The 26318-nt window shown below is 45.3% G+C and overlaps 1 protein-coding gene across 4 annotated transcripts in view; it reads left to right on the forward strand.

Annotated features, from left to right (window-relative positions):
* The first annotated feature begins 7354 nt into the window (after positions 1–7354).
* Positions 7355–26318, forward strand: part of dag1 (dystroglycan 1) — a 93360-nt gene continuing 74396 nt past the window's right edge. For 3 of the 4 annotated variants that reach the window (XM_048547597.2, XM_048547598.2, XM_048547596.2), the window contains exon 1: positions 7355–7462. The gene's annotated coding sequence lies outside the window, so the exon portion shown is untranslated. The remainder of the gene's footprint in view (positions 7463–26318) is intronic. The other variant, XM_048547600.2, reaches the window with a different exon arrangement.

Consider the following 26318-nt stretch of genomic DNA (forward strand, 5'->3'; position numbering starts at 1 on the left):
TCCATAGATGCTGGTTAAATGACAAGTTTGCTGGGTAGCTCCAAAATACTGAACAAATCATAACCTGGTAACAATACAGTATCCTGGGAGTCACAAGATTTGAAAATCCTTTTGATTTGCTCAAAGGGTTCAGTGTGGTAAATGTGCAGAAACTGAACTCAACAGGCATAAGATGAGAGGATCTGATTAGCAAGAGGACGATGGCAGAAAATGAGTGCAACTCTTTCAAAATGTCAGGCAAGCTTCTTCAGAATTAGGCCTAAAGTAGCACATGGTGATTACTCCAAGATAAAATTAATATTCAAAGCTTGACTCAAAATCATTCTATAAGCTGAAAACAGTCACTTGGGCAAATTGTGAAATTCAAGCATCTGATACCTCCAAAAAAATGAAACTTTTATAATGTAAAGACATTTTAAAAAGTGCAACAGAGTGGAACACTTGATCCCTTGAGCTTGCTCTTGCATTCAACAAGATCAAGGCTGATCTCTGACTTCAACTCCACTTTCCCAGTTGATCCTCCACTCCAACCTCTCCCCTGCAGAACGGGCAGTCCACCGCTCCAACCCCAACCTCACCATCAAACCCGCAGACAAGGGCGGCGCAGTGGTAGTATGGCGCACTGACCTCTACATCACCGAGGCCAAGCGCCAACTCTCCGACACCACCTCCTACCGCTCCCTCGATCATGACCCCACACCCGAGCACCAAACCATCATCTCCAACACCGTTCATGACCTCATCACCTCAGGAGACCTCCCACCCACAGCCTCCAACCTCATTGTTCCCCAACCCCGCATGGCCCGTTTCTATCTCCTTCCCAAAATCCACAAACCTGCCTGCCCTGGTCGACCCATTCTCCCAGCCTGCTCCTGCCCCATCTCCGCCTATCTGGACTCCATTTTCTCCCCTTTGGTCCAAGAACTCCCTACGTATGTCCGTGACACCACCCACGCCCTCCACCTCCTCCAGGACTTCCAATTCCCTGGCCCCCAATACCTCATTTTCACCACGGACGTCCAGTCCCTATACACCTGTATTCCACATGCAGATGGCCTCAAGGCCCTCTGCTTCTTCCTGTCCCGCAAGCCCGACCAGTCCCCCTCCACCGACACCTTCATCCGCCTAGCGGAACTCGTCCTCACCCTCAACAACTTCTCTTTCGATTCCTCCCACTTCTTACAGACTAAGGGCATGGCCATGGGCACCTGCATGGACCCAGCTATGCCTGCCTCTTTGGGGCCTGTGTAGGTGCGGAAGAGGGACTGTTCCACGTAACCTACAAACCCCACCTCTTCCTCCGTTACATTGAAGACTGTATCAGCGCCGCCTCTTGCACCCCAGAGGAGCTCGAACAGTTCATCCACTTCACCAACACCTTCCACCCCAACCATTAGTTCACCTGGGCCATCTCCAGCACATCCCTCACCTTCCTGGACCTCTCAGTCTCCATCTCAGGCAACCAGCTTGTAACTGATGTCCATTTCAAGCCCACCAACTCCCACAGCTACCTAGAATACACCTCCTCCCACCCACCCTCCTGCAAAAATTCCATCCCCTATTCCCAATTCCTCCACCGCATCTGCTCCCACGATGAGGCATTCCACTCCCGCACATCCCAGATGTCCAAGTTCTTCAAGGACCACAACTTTCTCCCCACAGTGGTTGAGAATGCCCTTGACTGCGTCTCCCGCATTTCCCGCTACACATCCCTCACACCCTGCCCCCGCCACAACCGCCCAAAGAGGATCCCCCTCGTTCTCACACACCACCCCACCAACCTCCGGATACAACGCATCATCCTCCATCACTTCCGCCATCTACAATCCGACCCCACCACCCAAGACATTTTTCCATCCCCACCCTTTTCTGCTTTCCGGAGAGACCACTCTCTCCGTGACTCCCTTGTTCGCTCCACACTGCCCTCCAACCCCACCACACCCGGCACCTTCCCCTGCAACTGCAGGAAATGCTACACTTGCCCCCACACCTCCTCCCTCACCCCCATCCCAGGCCCCAAGTTGACTTTCCATATTAAGCAGAGGTTCACCTGCACATCTGCCAATGTGGTATACTGCATCCACTCTACCCGGTGTGGCTTCCTCTACATTGGGGAAACCAAGCGGAGGCTTGGGGACCGCTTTGCAGAACACCTCCGCTCGGTTTGCAATAAACAACTGCACCTCCCAGTCGCAAACCATTTCCACTCTCCCTCCCAGTCTTTAGATGACATGTCCATCATGGGCCTCCTGCAGTGCCACAATGATGCCACCCGAAGGTTGCAGGAGCAGCAACTCATATTCCGCTTGGGAACCCTGCAGCCCAATGGTATCAATGTGGACTTCATCAGCTTCAAAATCTCCCCTTCCCCCACCGCATCCCAAAACCAGCCCAGTTCGTCCCCTCCCCCCACTGCACCACACAACCAGCCCAGCTCTTCCCCTCCACCCACTGCATCCCAAAACCAGTCCAACCTGTCTCTGCCTTCCTAACCTGTTCTTCCTCTCACCCATCCCTTCCTCCCACCCCAAGCCGCACCTCCATCTCCTACCTACTAACCTCATCCCACCTCCTTGACCTGTCCGTCTTCCCTGGACTGACCTATCCCCTCCCTACCTCCCCACCTATACTCTCCTCTCCACCTATCTTCTTTTCTCTCCATCTTCGGTCCGCCTCCCCCTCTCTCCCTATTTATTCCAGAACCCTCACCCCATCCCCCTCTCTAATGAAGGGTCTAGGCCTGAAACGTCTGCTTTTGTGCTCCTGGGATGCTGCTGGGCCTGCTGTGTTCATCCAGCCTCACATTTTATTACCCTTGATATGGACTCTTCTTTTGTCCAAAACATTCTTCCTTACTTAATGTACTCAACAACTGAATATCTGAGGTCACCTGTGATACTTTTTAGTCTGCTCACATCAACATGACACTTTCTATAAATACAGCGTCCAACAATTCTAATCTCACGTCCTTGGACACACTTTGACAGCTAATATATCAAAGTTTATTAATTGTTCACTAATGCACTGCTACTGGTGTGTAATTAATCGGTGTGTCCTGTTTCTGTAGTGTAGTGGTTATCACATTTGCTTTGCACGCGAAAGGACCCTGTTACGAAACCATGGTCTATATGTACATATATATAGCTACTTTACAGGACATCCCAAAATGGGTTGGCTGTGCTGAGTGTAACAGAACAGGATCTGTGGATGTGGGCGATCTAATAAACATGGAGGAGGGTGTTCACATGTTGAAATTGTTAAGTTCAATACTGGGAATTGAGGAAGAAAATGACATATTCATCCACCCTTGAGTTGGAATATATTTGAAATGTTGGGCTATGAGTGGAGGAAAGTGAAACAAGTTTAGATTCATTGAGCCACAATTGGAGGCAGTGGCCACTTGTTATATAGTAAATGCTTATACAGCAAACTTTGTGTGAACCATCACCATATGAACTGGCACTCTTGATAGACCAACAACAATTATATTCCTAAGACATGACACTATGCCAGTATCATACTGAAGAACTAATTCCTAATTTATTTTTTCTGTTCAAATCTTAAGGCTTCTTTGTCGTGCAGTGGTAGTATCCCTATCCAAGGACCAGGACTCCTCGGTTCAAGTCCCACTTGCTGCAAAGGCGCTTAATAACATTGCTGAACAGATTGATTAGAAAATATCTTTAGCTAATTGGAGATTGTGTCTGATGCTCGTCATATTTTTCTCTGGCAATATAAAAAAATACTACACCAATAGACCGGTATCAACTCAAACCACTTTTACTGGGATCACTTACAAAGTTGATAAACACCTACCAAATAATACAATGACACAAAAGCAGCACAATACTTCAGAAAGATAAAATGAGAAGTAGGCCCAATAGAGTTAATTTGTCCTTTAGAGAACAAACCTTTTGTGTTGGATGCAGCATTTTCTTCATGAATTCGCTCACTTTGTCTATTGAAAGAATTTAAAGAAGTGATGATCAGGCACAGTACAAAACTCATTCAAAGAATTCAGATTTTCTGTCAGAACTAAAGGTTCCAGTTACGCTTTTATCCTGGTCTTAGCAGGGTGTTAGTACTCCTGGCTCCTAACTCACAGATCTCATGCAGCTGCTGGCAACACAAACTAAATTCGTCAGATTCATCAAGGTCACTTGTTAAAGAACCCACTAAGCTTGTTATTATGGGAAAATTTATCCAATCACAAGGTTTCAAGTCAGATCTGTCATTCCACTATAATGAAGACACAATGGTTGAACTACTCCGCAGAATGTAGGATGCGGATTCTCACACAGTCTCTGATTTCCAAACGCTTGTCAATTCTTTAATTGTACAAAACAATCTTGAATATTATATAGCATCTTTTACATTCCAAAGTGCTTTACACTCAAAAGTACATTTGCTGTTTCTGCAAATGCATTAAGTAGATGAGTGAGCAGTTAATTTGTTTTGATAGTGTTTGGTTGAGAAATGAACCTTGCTCAGGACATTGGAAGAATTCCAAGCTCCTCTTTGAATAATGCCATGGGATCCTTTACGTTGCTTAAATGGACTGTGATTTGACTTAATGCCTTATCGAAAAGACAGCACTGTCAACAATGCAGCATTCCTCAATGCTGCACTTTGTGTTCAAAGGAAAGAAAGAGCTTGTATGCATATATATTGGTACTTTACAGGACATCCCAAAGCACTTCCAGCTAATTAAGTACTTACAAAACATATTTGTTGTGACGATATAGGAAATACAGCAATCAATTTACATACAGCAAACTCCCACAAACAAAGTCAAAGAATTTGTTTACATGATATTAATGGTTAGATAATTATTGGTATAGACATTGGGAATAATTCCAACTCTCCCCTTCACAGAAATGCTGAGAATCTTTTACATCCACTCAAGGGAGCAGACAAGGCTTCCTATAGTGTAAGTCCTAATTTTGTTCTCAAGTTCTAGAATTAGAACTGGAACCTACAATATTTTGACTCCAAGGTAAGACTGCCACCAATTAGCCACTTCACAAATGAAATATCTAGGCCGTGGAGCGTGAGATAAACATACATTTTCCAGACTTAAAGCTGAGAGTGATACAACCAAGCCAAGCCGATAACTTAATTTAGTTAGCGGCTGAAACCTGAATAATTTCCAGATAAACAACTCAATCTTGTACATGACTCTTCGCTAGACTTTAGTTTTGAATTCATGTCATGGAAGAAATGCTCAGAGATAATAAGAACAGCCTATGCTGGAGTCAGAGATAACACAATTATCTCTGCAGGACAGCTGATGTTTCAGGGTGGGACCCTTCTTCAGAAATGTCCTGACCCGAAACGCCAGCTTTCCTGCTCCTCTAATGCTGCCTGGCCTGCTGTGTTCCTCCAGCTCCACACTATGGAAAAAATACTTCTGTTGTTAACACTGTTTCAAATTATATGCAATAACTTAAAGGTATTTCCTAGAGATGATATTTTGCAACATTCGTATAAATTTCAGACCTACAGGGTGAACAATAGATTAAGATTTGCATTCCAAAAAACCCAGGCTGTCCACTGGCAGAAACTTAAGATGGCTCTCTGACATGGGCCCAACAAGCAACATAAATTTTTAAAAGGAGAAGCAGCATTCCCTGTGCCCATAGAGGCCGATCCAACCTGATCAGCTGGGACCAAAGAGAGAGAGAAGCCAGGATATAACTATGCAGAATGCCCATATGGTTGGACTGTAATAATATCTGTCACTGTTCAACAATAACTGACATTTATATAGCACTGCTAACCTGGTAAAATATCCTAAAATATTTCACAAGAGCAATAATGAGGAAAAATTGACACCAAACCACACCAACAGATATTGGATTTTAATGAATATATTGAAGGAGGGAAGAGAGGCAGCAAGCTACAGGTAGGGAACACAAGAGTTTAAGGCCTTAACAAGTTAAGGTTGTTGGCATGAAAAATTGTGCAGACAGAAGTAGGCAGAAGTGCAAGAACCCAGGTGTCTGGATGGATTTTGCAGCTCATGGAGGTCATATAGATGTGCAGGGACAAAGCCACGGAGGAATTCGAAAACAATGACGATAACTTTTGTAAATTACTAAAGGTTTGGCTGCACCAGGAGACAGTTTGGGTCAGCAAACGCAGGTAGGCCAAACAGCCTCAGGTAAAAGTTAGAACACAGGCAACAAAGTTTTGAATGACCTTACATTGGAAGACAATGGAAATAAAGGCAACAGAAGCATGTGCAATGGTTTCAGCAGTAGAAGAACTGTTATCAGGAATGGAAATGGGAATTGCTTCTTCTGAGGCAAAAGTTTTGGTGATGGAAAGGATAGAGAGTAGGAGACGCGGTTAAATAGGCCAGCAAGATTATGCAAAGTCAGGGTCGGCCTGTGTGCACCCTTCAAGTATTTAGACGGAGAAAATTTCTAGTCAACCATTATTGGAGATCGGTCTGATAAATCAGAGACAGTGGATGGGTTGAGAAAAGGGTTTAGAAATATGAACTGCAGCTACCAATTGTTAACACCAACCAGTGAATGACAGTGTGCAGGTTGGGGCGTGGGGGTGGAAGTAGAGATGGACTTGTTGCAAGGGAGGAGAAAAACTGGGAACCGATAGGGAAGAGGGAGGCTGGACCTAGCTCCTCCGCCTTGGCACCTACTTCTCCGCCTTAACATTCTCATTCAGGTCATAACTCCGGCTCTTCCTCAGGGGGTGATGGTGCTCCTTCTCCCTGCCCCCTGTTGTGGTAGAGTCCCTACACTCTCAAATCACACTGACAAATAAAATCATGATAAAATAGCGGCAGTAATTCCTCAGCCGCTCGACCATTGGACAATCACCTCCAGCTAAGGGAACGAGAGAAAGACTGACACAGGCCCACCATCAGCAAGCGGGAAAACCGACAGGTAATCAACGCCAGGGCGCCTACCCTGTTGTCATTGGCCGCACGGCTGTGAGTGACAACGCGGGGATAGCCAATGGCGAATGGAGGATGTCCACACGTACGCGGGCTAACGGGAACAATTGGATGGCCAGGTTTGATTGACATGTAGGTGGGCGGGCGACCAGCGTGACTCCATTTTGTGATTGGCCAGTCGGGATTGACGGCGGGACAGCGGTTTTTAATTGGATCTCTCGGTTTGACGGACAGCGGCAGGCCTACTGCGATCGCAGATCCGGTGTGATTGACAGTGAAGGGCGGGCGCCAAAACCCTGCTGTGACTGGTGAGGTCGCCGTGATTGACCGGTGGGTGGGCGACGGAGGCTGGCTGTGATTGGTGAGACGGGGGGGGGAGGGTGACGGCGTGGAGGTGGTCGGTGAAGGGGGTGGAGGTGTCGGGTCACAGCTGCAGTCACGGCTGCGAGTGGGATGGATGTAGCGGCTGGGGCGGTTCGGAGACAGAGCTCGGCGGCTGGGGAAGAGACACCCGCAGGGGCTCGGGGCGACGTCCACCAGGTAATGGCAGATGTGTTGCACGGGGAAGGCCCAGGCCATGGGGCCCGGCCTTCGGGGGCGGGGGTTGCGTGCGGTGTGGAATCCGGCTTTTCCCTTTAAATCGGAGCCGGGTTGCTGGCTCCCTCCCTACCTACCTCAGCCCTTGGCCGGCGGCCAGCGGCACCCACAACTCTCATCAGCTGGGCCCTCTGCTTTCCCGTCAACTCCCCGCGTCCCCGCCTCCTTTCTTTTGCCCTATCGCGGCGACCGGCTGAAAGGTACCCACTTACCCCTTCTACCCCCCCCCCCTCCCCAACCTTCCCCCGCTGCAAAGTGACCTCCAGCCGCTACAAGTTTTTGTCAAGTGTCCATGTTTGAAGGGAGCCGACCCAGGCCGGGCCGGGCAGAGCTGCTCACCGGCCTCTTGGTAACGTCCAGAGTGGCGGTTACTCGTGTGTGTGTGTGTGTGTGTGTGTGTGTGTGTCTCACTCCGTTCCCGGGGTCAACCCAGCCGCAAACTTGGGATGGGATTAATCCGAAAAGGAGCTGCCCATCGCCGGAGGGGGGGGGACTGAGAGAGGTGGGGGGGCGTGTGGTGCCAGTGCATGGGCAGTGATTGTGGGTGAGGTAGACATCTGCTTGGCAGAGTTGGGGAGAGGGAGGTGGTGTTTACCCTGGCACTCTGTTTGCCGGGGTGGGGGGGGGCGTGGCGAGAAATGGTATAACAGGGGCTAAGATAACGAAATGTGAGGCTGGATGACTTATCCCTGGCAGTGGATGGAGGAGGGTGAGAAGTGTGGACTGAGTAGGGGCAAGGAAGTGCCTGTCCCTCTGGCAGTGGGCCGGGGATGGGTATAGTGCAGCTACCTGATGTGACTTGGTAAGGGGTGGGGAGTGTTGCATCTGTGCCTGGCATGGGGCATTTTGCTGCCTGTGCCATGAAGCACAGAAGGTTTGGTGTCTTTGCTGGTGATAGAATGTTAAAGCTAAGGGTTTTCTGACACAAGAAAGTGGGCCTGGTAACATGGTTGCCTTTTATTCTATTGGTGTCAATGTTCAAAGGAAGCCCAGTGAACAATTGCCTTGGATGAGGAACATATTTACTGCTTAACTGACCCCCTAAAGATTACTTGGTTAATTCATTATTGATCTATTTCCCTTTTTTAATGAGCAGTTGTGCAAATGTGGAACTTTTTTGAAAGTGTCTTATCAAAGGTTTGTTTTGAAGGTTTTGTTTGACTTTGTTAGGAAGGGCTCTTGATTGACAAGATCAGACTGTTTCATGTTTCTTGCAGCTTTTCTGTTTGAAGCTGCACAATCATTGCTGTTTTCTCAATCTTGGCATTGGCTGGTCAAATGGTTTCAATCTTAAAGCAAGGATCTGTGATAGAAATGAAGTGTGAAATAACAGAGGTCACAGTAGCCTCTTTAATCGTGCAATAAGAGCCCTTTAAAGTAACACAAAGCCCTATATTACTAAAGCGATGAGGATTCTTGGGTCTCATTAAGCCCTTTATTGTCTAAAGAAAAGCATCAAAAATGTCATAGTGGACATCTGAAGCAAAAGTAGAAATGCTTATTACGCCAGTCTGTACCTGAACAGAATGGTTTCAGTTGGCTCTGGTCCTACACCTGAAAAGTTTGTTCTTTCCACAAACCTAAGTGTTCTCAGCATTTGTTGTAGACTTGGTAAGGAATTAAAGTAGTTTAAAGTGGGTAATGATTTTCCTTTGTAGGAAGAGAGAGAGAATCTTGCCAATTGTCATTCTAGACTTGCTGCATTGTACCTTTAGGCAATCCAACCAAAACACATTCATCAGGTTGGGATATTTTCTTTTAAGTTGCTTCAGTAGGCAAGGTGAAGCAGCTATTTCAAAGTCCTTTGTAACTCATTTAAAATGAACCCATGTGGTAGCATCTTGGCCACCTATTCCCAAGAGGTGGAATTCCTAAGAATCAGTAGAGTTCTGGATCTGAGGTATTGGCTGATGTCAAGGAGCCAAATAATACCTAGAGTCTAGCTTAGTGAAATGAAACCTTGCCTACCTCTCAGAAAGAGCGACTTTGTAATCTCAGGATGCCTCAAGCTGTTTCACAACTATTTAAGTGCAGCAGCCAGTATATGCACAAGTCTCTGCAACAGCAATGTGCTAGTAACCAGGTAATCTTGTTGACGGGTAGAAATTGGCCAGGGGAGCACAACCCATTTGCCCCATTCTTCTTTGAATAGTGAAGTAGGATCTTTATCAACTATTAGAGAGGTCATTCATTTAAAAAAAAACAGCACTTCAAACATTGCAGCACTCCTCCATTACTGTGTGGTTGAGATGTAACTAAGCTGTAACAAACAGCTATTTTAAATGAGCCTGTTGGTGGAGCCCCAATATTTGAGGAGTCTGAACTGACCTGTTTGTCAGTCATACAGAGAACAGCCTTTTTGAGCTTCCTGTTTCCATCCACAACCTCCAGTACAATATAAGTTGGTGTGGCTAGCCCTGTCCTGAACGTTGTAAGGGAATTGAGTGGAGGTCAACAATGCTAGTTCGTGTCAGTGCCTATTGATGGACTGCAAGTAGACGGTTTGATGTGAAAATGATGCATAATTTGTGTGCTAGTGTAGTTTGGAACCTGGCTGTGCTTAGTTCCTGGTGTTGCAGGTGAGTTTTTTGAACCATTTGAGATGCTGAATATCAGTCTTGCAATTGTTGCTGTCAGTCTCCATTTAAAATCCTTGGACATTTTGTTTCAATAGTAGTTTAGAAGAATTTAAAGTTTTGAAACTGTCAAGTTATGCACTAAACTTCTCTTTCTGTCAACCCTCCAAGAATGAAGGTCTTCATAGAATCCTGATGGTGTGGAAACAATTCCTTCAGCTCAACAAGTCCACACCGACATACAGAGCATCCCACTGAGACCCATCCACCTAAATTGAATGTCCCCAACCACTACGGGCAATTTAACATGGCCAATCCGCTAAGCCTGCACATCTTTGGACTGTGGGAGGAAACTGGAACACCTGGAGGAAACCCACACAAACACAGGGAGAATGTGCAGACACAACACAGTTGCCCGAGGGCAGAATTCAGCCCGGGTCACTGGTGCTGTGAGGCAGCGGTGCTAACCACTGAGGCACCGTGCTGCCCCCTCAAACTTACGTTTGGTTTTGGTCCACTGCATCCCTTTCTCTGTGACTCAGTTTGCTGCCATACTTCCAAGCTTTTTGTGCTAGACCCCTCCTTCCTGTCTCCATTTTAAGATATTCCTTAAAAACACCTCTTTTTAACTAGAGATAGTAGGAACTGCCGATGCTGGAGAATCTGGGATAACGCGGTGTGGAGCTGGATGAACACAGTGGGCCAAGCAGCATTAGAGGAGTTGCCTTTGGTTTGCGTGTGTTCTTGGGCAATGTGGTATCAGATTTTAGCTGTCCCATAAAGTGTTTAGAGTGATAAAGGCACTGCACAAGTGTTAGAGGATGATTCAAATGCAAACCAAACTAAATTTGAGTCACTGATACTGGGAGTGTCTGTCCTTTGAGTATGCTATTGCGCAGTTTTTGTTTTGACTCAAGTAGAGAGGATAACCATGGGGGAGAGCATAAGCCTCACTGGAATTGACAGTGATGAAAGCTTGATAATCAAATGATACATCTTAAAGTGCTGATGGAAAATCAGCACACCTGCTTTCTGCCTGATCCCTGTTGTGCTGTTCTTTACTAGAGAAGTGTGTTTATGAAAAAGTGAACTGCTATCTTGAGACAGTGTCAGAAGCCTTTACTTAAGCAGATGCTATTGGATTGGCCTGCTGCAAGATGGTGGCATTTACATTTGGTAACTTTCCTGGAGATGGGGATATTTGCACTGTAGAGTGGCCAGTGTATGAACAACTGTATCATGACCCTGTATATACCTTCCTGTTGATCCTTTTTCTCCTGCTGCTTTTGTTTGGCTTGTATCTGTAAGGTGCTTTGAGCTGAACTATGTAGGTTGAAGGTGGTGTGGGTGTTGTGGAGGGGAGGATTAATTTGAGATGATCCCCAGCAGAAGTAGTTTCTCTTGAATGGAAGCAAGTTTGAGTTTTTCCACAGCCATGTAGAAGAACTATTTTCAGATTTCAATCCTAAATAGTAGCTCTGATTTTAAAATTGTGCGTTGTTCTGGGTTCCCTACCACAGCAAACCGTTTCAACATATCTGCTGAATTGAATTTTCTAGCTTTAACAATCTTGTTCTAATGGCTTTTAAACTCTAGCAAATACAGTCAAGTTTATGCAGTTTGTTCTCATGATTCATCTGTTTAAACCCTGGCACCTATTTGGACAATATACTACAGGTGATTTCCTGTCTCAGCCCTGTTCTTGGGAAAGCAAACCTATTTCCTGTTTTCAGAAAGACTGGCTACACAAGTGAATAAAAACTCATAATGTTGGAACTACAAGGCAAATAAAGTTGGGCTTGTGAAAAGAGAAACTGAGTTAGTATTGCAAGTTGCCTCTTTGTCAGAAGTGGAAAATACTGCAGAAGCAACAGGCTTTAAGCCAGCACTAAGGCAGGAAAGAAATGGCCGGAGAGGAAAGATCAAAAGTGAAGTTCTGTAGTGGGTAAGATGTAATGTTGGAAGGCTGATGGTGCAAGACAAACGTGTGGTGATGGGATCAGTAAAGACAGACAAACTGGGCCTGGAGAGGGTGTGAATTGCAACAGTAGAACTATAACTAGCGCCTTTTGTCTGGGAGCAGTGGTTATAGCCTTGCTTTTGTTAATTTTGATATCTAATTGGGAAGTTAGAAAGTGCCTATTTGGAAGATGTGGTGTTCCTCAATTCTGCTGAGCTCCACAGGAACAGTGTGGACTGGTAGAGATCAGTGTGGGATGGAGAATTTAAAATGAGAAGTCACACCAGCTCCAAGTCAGGCTTATGGTGCACGGTGACCCAGTGGTTAGCACTGCAGCCTCACAGCACCAGGGCCCTGGGTTTGATTCTAGCCTCAGGTGACTATGTGTGGAGTTTGCACATTCTCCCTGTGTCTGCGTGGGTTTCCTCTGAGTGCTCTGGTTTCCTTCCACAGTCCCATGATGTGCATGCTAGGTGGATTGGCTGTGCTAAATTGCCCGTAGTGTTCAGGGGTGTGTGGGTTATAGGGGGATGGGTCTGGGTGGGATGCTTCAAGGGGCGGTGTGGACTTGTTTGGCCAAAGGGCCAGTTTCCACACTGTAGGTAATCTAATCTAATCTAATCTAATCTCATCTGGCCTCACTATAGCTGTTCATGTATGCAAAGTATTCATATCACTTTGGCCAGAGTGGTCAGGCAAAGCAGGCGCACGACGACATCAGTGAGCTTTGCTCGTTGTCATAGTAGTACATACAATTGTTCTTCTTAGAACTACTGGATGGAGGAGCCAGAAAACCTGCAAAAGATAAGCAAGTTTTCCTGAGCCTTCAGCATTACACCTAGCTCTGAGCTAGGGAAGGCAAATCTTTTCCAAAGAGCTGACACAGGCATGCTTGATTTGTTTTCTGCCCTCCTTGTGTTGTATCATTCGTCTGAAACCACCTCAGTTGGAAAATTCCCCTCTATTATGTTCACACCTTTCTCCTCCCACATACAGTTGGTTTTCTACAAGAACTGCAACTACAAGTTATATTGTCATGGAAACTGTTCATATGACAAGTTCAAGGAAAAAGCAAAATGAAATAATCTGGTTTAATTCAACTAAAAATATAGTTATGTAAGTTTATTAAAGAAAATCCAAGGCACTTTCAGCAAGGGTCTGCTTCTCTGTCTGTTCTTTAGCATACTGGCAAGTCATGAAGGTTTGAGTCTGTCTCATTGTTTTTCCTCTGCACATGGGGTGGAGGTATTGTTGTTTCTGCCCTGAGTGAGAGCCACTACTGTCAAAGTTGAAAACAAGGAAAGAAAGGTTTCACAAGTTAGTATTTAGGTCTGGGTTTCTAAAATTCTGACAATAATGGGTGCTCAAGAATTCCAGAGTGTTGGTGTACTGAGGAGAAAGTGAATGTGCAGACAAGGTAACATCCTTATGGAGAAGGATACTGCATGATTTAAGCTTCTGTTTCCCCGATCTCTCAGAACTGAGTGGAAAGGAAAATAGCTCCCATGTGTGGTTTATAAAGAATATAAAACTTCTGAACAATTTGGTTAGAAAGTATCTTTTAGCATGGGGGGGGGGGGAACAAAAGAAAAAGGGCCATGCTAGTGCAGGCAGTGCCCCTGACTCTGAGCCAAGAAGCCTGGATTCAAGTCCCACCTGCTCCAAAGTCATGTCACAACATCTCATAACATGTCATAACTGGTGGGTGGGGCAGTGGTTAGCACTGCTGTCTCTCAGTGCCAGGGACTCCAGTTTGATTTCACCCTCAGGTGACACTGTGGAGTTTGCACATTTTCCTCATGTCTGCATGGGTTTCCTCCCACAGCTCAAAGATGTGCAGGCTAGGTGGATTGGCCAGAGTGTTCAGGGATACATAGATTTGGTGGGTTATTGGGGGAAAGGGCCTATGTGGACTTGTTGGGCTGAAAGGCCTGTTTCCACACTAGGAATTCCGTGACTCTATGATCAATCTCTGAACAGATTGTTTATTTTTCCTAATCAATGTTGAAAGAGGCCAGTCAGTCCACTTACATCTGTATCAGTCATCAAACACTTATCCACTCTAAACTCATACCCAACACTTGGTCAATAGCCTCAGTTAGGTTACTGCAGACTTGTACCTTGTTCCTGTCTGTATCTAACTATTAGGTCTCACAACTGAGTTTTTGGCTTCTAGTAGCTGAACTAAAAGTATTCAATGAATCTTTTGCAAAAAGCCTGTTTCTGGGGTGGGAGCTTTGTTTGCCACGTAAAGACAATGGGCGCCAGTGAAAGTTACTGTAATTGCTAGTGGCCTCCTGAGTCTCAGCCATTAGGGCAAGATGACAGTGGTTTGCTGGATTGTGAGTAATAGGGTGGGGTATATCATTAGTCTCTGTGCTGTGGGTTGAGACATGTTGTTCTGTCTGAAAGTTGCATTAAAGATAAAGGTGTGATCTATTTGAAGTGTTTAATATGATCAAAAGGGATTAATAGTGTAATCTGGACAGGAACTACTATGGTGGGGGAAAACTCTTAAAATTAGTACCAAGGCATTAGGAGGTAATTTTAGGAAGCATTTCCTTTCATGCAGGCCTGTGAAAATCTAGAACATTCTCCTCCAAAAGACTAAAGTTGCTAGATTTATTTGAAGCTCTCAATATGTCATTGCCCTTACCCAATAAAGTCTGTCATTGAGATATGAACAAAGGCAGATGGATTAATAAAATTGAGATTTAGATTAGCTGTGACTGAAAAGCAGACTCAAGGCTGAATGGTCTCCTGTTTTTGTTCCTGTCAATTGATGAAATTTTGTCAACTTGAGCTTCCAGGGTTACCCTATTGTTTTTTATACAAGGCAATTTTTCATAATCCATTAAATACTTAACAGGTGCTTTTCAAGGACTCTTGCAAAGAGATTGGCTGGATAATGAAAACAAGAAATGAAGAATGAGCTTCAGTCATGCTCGTTTGTTACTTCCCAAAGCAAATATGGCTGACATTTTCTTGGCAAGCATTGAGACTGGACTGAAGAGCAGTTCGTTCTGACCTTTCGGATGAATGATAGACCCGCAATTCCTCTCCTGCTACAATTACAGTTGAATGTAACCATACATAACTATAGAGCGTTGTTGTACCTGGTCTGTATCTCTTGAGTGAGCAGTGTGAAGCCAAGGCAAATGATTTCCTCAGTAAGTAAAATGGTCTGTAGTCATGCCTGACTTGCAATGATGTAACACTTATGGACCAGGACAGTGCAGCGGGGTGTTACATTAACTTGTAATGAAGTAAATGTCCCTTATGCATTGCTGTGTGGAGTGCTTTCATGCAACTCTGAGCTGCTTATAAATTCTGTTTCAATATACCTCCTCTTCCACACCAAGGAAGGAGCAGAGCTTTGAAAGCTGGTGTTTGCAAATAAACCTGTCGAACTATAACCTGGTGTTAAGTGATTTTTGTTTCCAAACCTTGTCCACCTTGGTCCAACACCAGCACCTCCACATCTAAGCTGAAGTAGACTGTTTTCCTCATTAGACGCTCAAAAGCTCGGCTAAGATTTCCAGTGGTCATAACCAGATAGTTTTGTACCATTAGAAAAGTCTGAATTACCAGTTTAGTTTCCTTTGCACATGCAAGCACCAAGACCAAGTGTAGTCATCTGGTGAAGTGGATATTATACATCATAGAATCTCGACAGTGTGGAAACAGGCCCTTCGGCCCAACAAGTCCACACCGACCCGCAGAACATCACACTCAGACCTGTCCCCCTAATCTACACATTTCTGAACACTACAGGCAATTTAGCATGGCCAGTCCACCGAGTGTGTACATCTTTGGACTGTGGGAGAAAACTAGAGCACCTAAAGGAAACCCACTCAGACATTGGGAGAACATGCAAACTCCACACAGTCACCCAAGGATGGAATCGAACCTGGGTGCCTGGTGCAGAGGCAGCAGTGCTAACCACTGAGCCACTGCTGCCCTCAACCTCAGCATTGCACACGCTTCTGTACTGTCATGCCAGTACCACAAACTGACCGATTGCACCGCTGGAATGCCAAGGGAAGCAGGGTGTGTAGATCGAATTCAGTCCCCATTTTAATAGCCTGTTTTTCTTTTCATATTTGATTTGCTTTACGGCCGCTTAGAAAACAGAAAAGGAAAGCTATCCCCCGATCGTATAAACGGGAGAGCTGGGAGACATAACAGCGGTGCTAGAGCATAAGGTGATTTATAATTCTGGTATGACATATTAATCTAGACAGTTGGCATTATAATTTTCCATCTTGATCATGAGTAAGACCGAGGGCAGAATTCCAAACTATCTCTTATCCTGCTTTGATGAATGAGACTCCCTAAAGATGGTCACTGGCAAGTGAATACTGAGATTTCATCAAGTAAAAGGATGTTTGTTTCATTTGTCAGAAATCACATGACACCAGGTTATAGTCTAACAGGTTTATTTGAAAACAGAAGCTTTCAGAACCTTTTAACACCTGAAGGACTGAGGCTCCAAAAAGCTTGTGTTTTCAAATAAACCTGTTAGACTATAACCCGGTGTCATGTGATTTCTGACTTTGCCCACCCCAATCCAACACCAGCACCTCTACATGCCTCATTTTGAGGACAGATTGACAATGTTCATGCACCATCAGTTGCTAATCAGTAAATCACTGCCACATCTGTCCTGAAAGCTGCAGCAAAATGCCTTGTGAAGGAGCCCCAATTACATACTTGAAGGGGAAACATTTCTCCACTGATTTTTGTCTTCTCAAAAGTCTCCTATAACTGAATTTGCTTTAGTGTGCAACAATGGTATATCCATCTTTTAGAATAAAAGTGCCTTTTTCAGTCTCTCCCCTAGATCTTGTCGTAAGATATTGGCTCATTAGTTTTTGCATGACATCAGACCTGTCATTGCTTTTGCCAAGCAAATTCCCTTCAAGTGAACCTCCATCGTAAGCTTTAGCCTGCTTAACAGCATGATAATGCAATAGAGCCAATCCTGTATCCAGTATTCTTGTAGATTTGTAGCTCAGGTTGTGGATGCTGTGAATAATTCACTTGCTGAGCTGGGTCATTAATTTGCAGACATTTCATTACCCTCTGGGTAACATCAGTGCAGCCTCTGATGAAGCTTTGTTTTCCCACATGCAGTTTTGACTCTGGGGTCCGTTGGCGTTGATCCCTCATTTCTGGATTTTCTTTGCAGTGGTGTGTATACCGGGTCCAGTTCCATATGCTCGTTGATAGCCTTCTTGGAGAACGAGGCCTCTAGAAAGTCCTGTGCTTGTCTCTGTTTGGCCTGTCCTAGGACCCTGATGTCCCAGTCGAACTGGTGGTTCTCCTTGTCTGTCTGTCTATGTATGGAGATGAGTGAGTTTGCTAATTGATGTTCATGTATTCTCATAGCTTTTTTGTTTGTTTGCCGTAAATGTCATCCATGTATCGGATCCATAGTTTGGGCTGGATCTGTGGAAAGGCCATGCTTTCAAGTCTCTGCATCACAAACTAAACCAGAAGAAACGCACCAACTTACTGGCATTAAATTCACTAGAGAAGAAAACAACAAGCAGCACTGAGCATGATGGTAGAACGTATGGCCAATGGGGAATTTCTAACCAAAGTATATAGAAAGGTCGCTTGCATGGATCAAGTCCTAAATTTCAACAGTAACCACCCCAACACCCACGAGTGGAGTTGCATGAAAATACTATATTCAAACAAACCGCAATACACTGCAGCAACCCAGAACTGCGCCAAAATGAAGAATACCTCTACCAAATATCTAGAGACAACGGATACCCAAACGGCTGGGTCTTATGATACCAAACATACAAACAACAGGAAGATACAGTACGCCCTGACATTCGTCATGTTAACATACGTCAAGAATATACCTGAACTGATCACTAAACTCCTGTGGCCATTGGGCATCAGAGTGGCACCGAAACCTATATCAACACCTACGCCAACTGCTAACAAGAATCAAAGACTGAACCACTGTGATATACAAGATTCCATGCAATGACTGCAACTAACATTAAATTGGACAGACTGGAAGAAAACTGGCCACAAGAATACACGAACACCAATTAGCAACAAAAAGACACCACCAATACTCACTCTCTCTCCATACAGAGAGACAAGGAGGACCACCAGTTCGATTGGGGCAACATCAAGATCCAAGGACAGGCCAAACAGAGACAAGCACGGGAATTTCTAGAAGCCTGGTTCTCCACCAAGAAGGCCATTAATAAACGTAGAATTAGATCCATTATATTTACACCACTGCAAAGACAAAACAGAAATGACATAAGCGATTCCAAAGGACCCCAAAGTTTAAATAGCAAATGGGCAAATGTTACAGCACTTCATTGGAGGCTGCACTGATGATCTTACCCAGAAAGGTAAAGAAACTCCTGCAAACTAATGAAGCAGCTCAGTGAGCGAACCAACCACAATCCTATATCCATGTAATCGGTGTGCTTACATGCATACACTTCCAATGATACTGGATTGCAGTAGGGAAGTTTGGCTTGCCAAAGGGCAATCATAACATTCTTTCTGACAACATGCTTGCGTATAACACAATAAGGCATTTAGCATGTTAGCCTTTGCTCAGAGCATTGGGTGCAGGAGTTGGAATATCATGCTGAAGTTGTACAGGACATGGGTGAGGCCTCTTCTGGAGTACTACCAAGTTCTGGTGGTGCTGCGTAGGAAGGATATTATTAAATTGGGGAGCGTTGACAAAAGATTTACCAGGATGTTGCTGGGACTGGAGGATATGTAAGAATAGGCTGGGACCTTTTTTCAATGGAGCATGGGCGGTTGAGAGGTGCCCTTTATAAAGTTGTTTTTTTATAAAATGATGACTGACCTAGATAAGGCGAATAGCCAAGGGTGGGGAAGTTCAAAACAAGGGTCATATTCTTAAGGTGAGGGGAGAGAGATTCTAAAAAAGAGCTGTGGGGGTAACTTTCCACACAGACTAGTTTGTGTGTGGATTGAACTGCCAGAAGAAGTGGTAGATGCAGGTAGTTAGTATTTTTAAGACATTTGGAACAGGTACATAAATATAGGAAATGTTTAGAGGGATGTGAGCCAAACAAAGGCAAGTGGGAACTAGTTTAGTCTGGGGAAACTTAGCATGGATGAGTTGGACCAAAGGGTCTGTTTCTGTACTGTACGACTCTTGCATGCATCACAGAAGCTTTATATCAAATGCAGTTTGACACTTTTGCCCAAGATTATTTCTTGTGACGATGATCAGAAGCTCGGTCAAAGAGGTAGGTTTTAATGAGTGTTAAATTAGAACAGTGTGTTTTTAGGACAGGGGTTCATGAGGGGCCAGAATTGGTCTCTTTAAGGATTGTAGGGCTGGTGAAGTATGGAAGGAATGAGGCCGTGGAGGGATTGGAAACAATGATCAAAATTCTAAAATTAGGAAGTAACTTTACCGAGAGTTAGAATCTGTGCTAACAGGGCATGGCATAGGAGTTGACAGCGAAATTATGGGAGGGTGGTTAGCATGGTTAGCAATGTATTTAGCACAGGAGTTTAGGGATGTGCAGACCTGAGTGATCATACAGGGGTGGAAATACTTAGTGCACATGTGATTGTTAGTTGAACTTAATGATCAAATATATTACGTCAAGATGTGGATCAGCTGCAGGCAGTTGCCAAGGAAAGGGATGGATTTGCTACCAAATGAACTGAGCGTTCAGAGGGACTGAAACTGATATTTAAGTTGTAGGAAACTTCTGCTCACTCGGTATTGAATGTCAGATAACCAATCGTGCTGTGACTTCATCAATATGAATCTGGGATTTTCTGCAACCCTGACAAATGGACCTCCAGTCTGTCATTATCTAACATTCGAAGTGTATAAGGGGAATGGGAGACCAGATGCTGCATAACTCAATGGATGATAGAATCAGGACTAATTAAAGTGAGCAGTGGAAAGTATAGTCTAGAGGCTTGGATAATTGGTTTGGGGTAGGGAATGAGAGGTTAAGCGTATTCAAGGATTAAAAGTTTTCCAGGATATTCATAGCATGGATATTTTTAGATGGAGTGGACAGCTTGTAGTAAAGGAGCAGGTTTAAGCTGCCTTAAGTTATTCATTTAATGCTAATGTATAAGCCTATAGTCTTTGGGTGGCTATTTCAGTGTCTTTGTGGTGATTTTTATTCCTCTGATTTTTGCTTAGCATTGAATAAAGCCTGAGAAGCTCCTTTTTCATTCTGTTTTGAGGTTGCTGTTATTTCTATGGCACAGTTGAGTTGAATGGTTTAGTCTGTACAATGAAGATGGATGGCCACTGTTAATACCAGCAGTGTAAGTTTTGGGTTGTGGGCTGCTCACTTTAGCTTGGTAGGATGATGCCCCCTCTTCCACACTGAATAATGTAGGGAGCTGTGAGCCCTTTCTATGCTTAATGCTTAGAGAGAAATTGTGATTATGTTTTCCTTTTCCACCTCCTCCTTTATAAGACACACACTCAAACCTACCACTTTTTCCTTATTCGCTCTGAAATTTTTAAATGGTTGTGTCAAACCACACTCCCAAGAAGTGTCTTGGGCCATGTCACTGTATCAAAAACATTACCTAGCGAGTTGTTACCAACTGGAGTAATAACTCCACTAAATAGTGATTTATTTCCCTAATTGAAGATAGGATTGAAAGGATAAAGGATCATAGTTGGTAAATATGTTTAGAACTATTTGCTCATGTGGAGTGGGTAACTATGAACTTGGAGTGGTTAGTCTGTATGCTTTTTGTCCTCAAACTTCAATATATTTGTAAGTCTAACGCTAATGAATGACATGGAGTTTATGATAGGGTTGGGGTTAAAGCTAGATCTTAACTGGAGTTGTGAACATTTGTGCTCAAGGGTGTTTTGTGGCACTGTGAGCTGATTAGAAGAAGCTATGTTTAAATGTGTAGAATAGAGTTATCGTTATTATAAAGTGTATCTGGTATTAATTTGCTTCCCTATCCTTAACTACTGAAGCATTTATATATTGGGGATGTCTGTTTTTTGGTTTAAGCTAGATGGCAATGATGTGGAATCAGGTCGAGGGGTAGGATTTGGAATTGTCCAAAAGTCATTTGACAGTTGTGGTATTACTGTACGTGTCTCCTGCTCACTTGAAAGATGACCTGTTTGGTGTGCAGTTCATGATGATAAGACAAGGCTCTGTGCATGTTGAGGGGCTATTCAGTTGTGATAGATTGCCACACTGTACCAAGATAATGCCTGCTTACACACTGTACGCTTGGTTAACCTGATCTTGCTAGATCAGGGTGTTCTGATCCCCTGTGGCATGCAGAGGTCATATTTGTGATAGCATCAATTCCTGCTCCTCTGCTGCCTGGCTTGCTGTGTTCCTCCAGCTTCACACTGTGAACTTTTTTTAACTTGCTGTCTTCTGCACGTGCCAAGTAGGTAACTTGTACACAAAGTAACACAGAGTATTGCCTGTCTTGCAGGGTTGGATTATAAAGGTTTCAGCTGTGAGCATCAACTGGTGCAGAAATTACCTAACTCTTTATAGTTGGGAAATCCGTTCATGTAATGTCTGCTCAATGGAGTGAAATAGCCAGTGTACTGTTAATGCGGTCTTGCCCATTTTTATCAGCTGGTAGTCTCAAACAATTGAATGAATCTGGGTGGTGTCAGCAAGAATTGTAATTGTAACTAGAATCTGGGCCGGGTGACAGCAGTAAAGTCAGCATTTGGCAGGACTTGGATGTAAGTATGGTGCAGTGTTTGTGTGAAAGTGGGACCTGAGCCTAGTCACATGTGTTCTCTATATTTGAACTGAGTGAACCAACCACAACATCCACCACCCAAGCTACAAATCTACCCAAGAATCTCTAGATTTGGTGCTAGAACCAGTGTCTCAAGGTGGAAGTGTTGTTGATGTGCTTGCCTTGCTTTCTGGGGGTGTGAAAAATCACATTAGAGCTTAATTTGTTTCAAATTTGCATGACAAATGTTGATTTGAGATCTCTATTCATCCCTTCAGAATCCAGCTGCCAATACCTGTGACTCCTGGTCATTTACACAGCCTCAATGTAATTTGACCTGTTCAGACAAATGCAACCCAGATTTTGAGAGGTTAAAATGCGAGATGAATTACTCTGTTTTAAGAGGCTGGACCACCTTGTTTCGGTGTGTATCTAGTTCAAGCAAATGGGTACTGTGACGAGTTGGAGAAAGGCCAATACCTCTGTGGTGTGGGGCAACCCTTGCATGGAGGACTTCTAAAGTTCTTGCTTGGGTGATCTGGTGTTAATAGTTTTTACTCACCAAACTTGAAACCATTTTCATTGAGTTGAAAGAGCTGAAGTTAGAGGGAACACAATTTGTCTGGTTAAGGTCAGTGATTCTTGTATTTGTTCATGTGGGTGTGGGCATTGGCTAGGCTAACACTTGCCACCCCAAATCATGGAATAGGTGATAGGCCATTTCAGACTGAGGTGACAGGATACACAGGTAGGCCATTTAGGACTGAGTCGAAGAGAAATTTGAGGGTCGTGAACCTGCGTGATATCCATAGCTTTTGAACAGAGTTAAGTTGCAATAGATTTCCAGAAGCTGATGGGGTCAGTGGGTACGGGAAGAGTGCATGAGTATGGTGTTGAGAATATCAGCTATAACCATGTTGAATGGAGAAATGGCTTGATAGGTCAAATCTTCCTGCAGGGGACACCTGAGAGAATGCCTCAGTAATGAACGTAATATCTTGGCAAGCCCTAGGCCCTTTGTATGGATTTTCCAGTTGGGCTGTGATTGTAGCTAACATGACCCAATTCTTTCTTGTTAACTTTCACAAGCTTTCTTGGAAACCTTCCACCAGTGTCTGATCATGGCCACGTTCAGTGCAATGTAGCATGTTTTGGGATGTCATGAGATTGTCAAAAGTGCTAATGCAATGCCAATTTTATTTTCTTTGCCTTTACCTTTCTCCTCTTCCCCTTTCTTTATTAGAACGTTAAAACAAGGTTCAACAATTTGACCCCTCAAATCTGTTCTGCCTTTCTCTCCGATAATAACTTTTACCCTAACTTCATTTACCAATCTTTGTACCATATCCCTTGGTATTGTGCTTGTCTAGCAGAAATGGAGGTTAACTGCAAAAACAGTTTCAAGGTGTTGAAGGAGTACAGGAGATCAGATTAGTATAATCTTGATGAAACTAATCCTTAACTATACAACAACAAGGGTGCAGGGGATCTTCCCGTCTCTTCCACCTTAGTTTATCCCTGAAAATGCAGACAATCTACAAATATTCATATAACCCACTAGCTCCCACAGCTACCTTTTGGTTATACTTATTCACATCCTATTTCCTGTAAAGACTCCATTCCACTCTTCCAGTATAAAACCTATCACTCTTTCGCTTGCCTCTGGTTTTAATCGAGTGGTATTGGACTTTGTTTTGAGTCATGGAGCTGTACAGCATGGCACAGACCCTTTGGTCCAACTTGTCCATGTTGACCAGATGTCTTAAAATCAGTCCCCTTTGCCAGCATTTGGCCCATACCCTCTAAACACTTCCTATTCATGAACCTATCCAGATGCCTTTTTAAATGTTGTAATTTTACCAGCCTCCTCCATAACATCTGGCAGCGCCTTCAACTTGCACCGTCCACTGCATGGAAAAGGTGCCACTTGAAGTCCCTTTTAAATCTTTCCCCTCTCTCCTTTTAAACCGAAACCTTCTGGTTTCGGAGTCCCCTACCCTGGGGACAAGATCTTGGCTATTCACCCTGTCTATGCTGCTCATGATTTTATGGACTTCTATGAGGTCATCCCTCAGCCTCTGACGCTCTAGGGAAAATAGCCCCAGCCTATTCAGCCCCGGTTGCAGGGAGATTAGAATTGAATGCAGTATTCCAAAAGTGGCCTAATCAAGGTCCTGTATAGACTCAACATGACCTCCCAACTCCCATACTCAATACACTGATCAACAAAGGTTAGCAAACCAAATGGCAACTTCACTATCCTGTCTACTTGCAACTCTACGTTCAAAGAAACTGCATTCCAAGGTCATAAAATGTGAGGCTGGATGAACACAGCAGGCCAAGCAGCATCTCAGGAGCACAAAAGCTGACGTTTCGGGCCTAGACCCTTCATCAGAGAGGGGGATGGGGGGAGGGAACTGGAATAAATAGGGAGAGAGGGGGAGGCGGACCGAAGATGGAGAGTAAAGAAGATAGGTGGAGAGGGTGTAGGTGGGGAGGTAGGGAGGGGATAGGTCAGTCCAGGGAAGACGGACAGGTCAAGGAGGTGGGATGAGGTTAGTAGGTAGCTGGGGGTGCGGCTTGGGGTGGGAGGAAGGGATGGGTGAGAGGCAGAGACAGGTTGGACTGGTTTTGGGATGCAGTGGGTGGGGGGGAAGAGCTGGGCTGGTTGTGTGGTGCAGTGGGGGGAGGGGATGAACTGGGCTGGTTTAGGGATGCAGTGGGGGAAGGGGAGATTTTGAAACTGGTGAAGTCCACATTGATACCATATGGCTGCAGGGTTCCCAGGCGGAATATGAGTTGCTGTTCCTGCAACCTTCGGGTGGCATCATTGTGGCAGTGCAGGAGGCCCATGATGGACATGTCATCAAGAGAATGGGAGGGGGAGTGGAAATGGTTTGCGACTGGGAGGTGCAGTTGTTTGTTACGAACTGAGCGGAGGTGTTCTGCAAAGCGGTCCCCAAGCCTCCGCTTGGTTTCCCCAATGTAGAGGAAGCCGCACCGGGTACAGTTGATGCAGTATACCACATTGGCAGATGTGCAGGTGAACCTCTGCTTAATGTGGAATGTCATCTTGGGGCCTGGGATGGGGGTGAGGGAGGAGGTGTGGGGACAAGTGTAGCATTTCCTGCGGTTGCAGGGGAAGGTGCCGGGTATGGTGGGGTTGGAGGGCAGTGTGGAGCGAACAAGGGAGTCACGGAGAGAGTGGTCTCTCCGGAAAGCAGACAGGGGAGGGGATGGAAAAATGTCTTGGGTGGTGGGGTCGGATTGTAAATGGCGGAAGTGTCGGAGGATAATGCGTTGTATCCGGAGGTTGGTAGGGTGGTGTGTGAGAACGAGGGGGATCCTCTTGGGGCGGTTGTGGCGGGGGTGGGGTGTGAGGGATGTGTCGCGGGAGATCCCCCTCGTTCTCACACACCACCCTACCAACCTCCGGATACAACGCATTATCCTCCGACACTTCCGCCATTTACAATCCGACCCCACCACCCAAGACATTTTTCCATCCCCTCCCCTGTCTGCTTTCCGGAGAGACCACTCTCTCCGTGACTCCCTTGTTCGCTCCACACTGCCCTCCAACCCCACCATACCCGGCACCTTCCCCTGCAACCGCAGGAAATGCTACACTTGTCCCCACACCTCCTCCCTCACCCCCATCCCAGGCCCCAAGATGACATTCCACATTAAGCAGAGGTTCACCTGCACATCTGCCAATGTGGTATACTGCATCAACTGTACCCGGTGCGGCTTCCTCTACATTGGGGAAACCAAGCGGAGGCTTGGGGACCGCTTTGCAGAACACCTCCGCTCAGTTCGTAACAAACAACTGCACCTCCCAGTCGCAAACCATTTCCACTCCCCCTCCCATTCTCTTGATGACATGTCCATCATGGGCCTCCTGCACTGCCACAATGATGCCACCCGAAGGTTGCAGGAACAGCAACTCATATTCCGCCTGGGAACCCTGCAGCCATATGGTATCAATGTGGACTTCACCAGTTTCAAAATCTCCCCTTCCCCCACTGCATCCCTAAACCAGCCCAGTTCATCCCCTCCCCCCACTGCACCACACAACCAGCCCAGCTCTTCCCCCCCACCCACTGCATCCCAAAACCAGTCCAACCTGTCTCTGCCTCCCTAACCGGTTCTTCCTCTCACCCATCCCTTCCTCCCACCCCAAGCCGCACCCCCAGCTACCTACTAACCTCATCCCACCTCCTTGACCTGTCCGTCTTCCCTGGACTGACCTATCCCCTCCCTACCTCCCCACCTACACCCTCTCCACCTATCTTCTTTACTCTCCATCTTCGGTCCGCCTCCCCCTCTCTCCCTATTTATTCCAGTTCCCTCCCCCCATCCCCCTCTCTGATGAAGGGTCTAGGCCCGAAACGTCAGCTTTTGTGCTCCTGAGATGCTGCTTGGCCTGCTGTGTTCATCCAGCCTCACATTTTATTATCTTGGAATCTCCAGCATCTGCAGTTCCCATTATCTCTGCATTCCAAGGTCTCTGTTCAGCAACACTGTC

Source organism: Stegostoma tigrinum, chromosome 11 (genome assembly GCF_030684315.1).
Source record: "Stegostoma tigrinum isolate sSteTig4 chromosome 11, sSteTig4.hap1, whole genome shotgun sequence".
Classification (NCBI taxonomy): domain Eukaryota; kingdom Metazoa; phylum Chordata; class Chondrichthyes; order Orectolobiformes; family Stegostomatidae; genus Stegostoma; species Stegostoma tigrinum.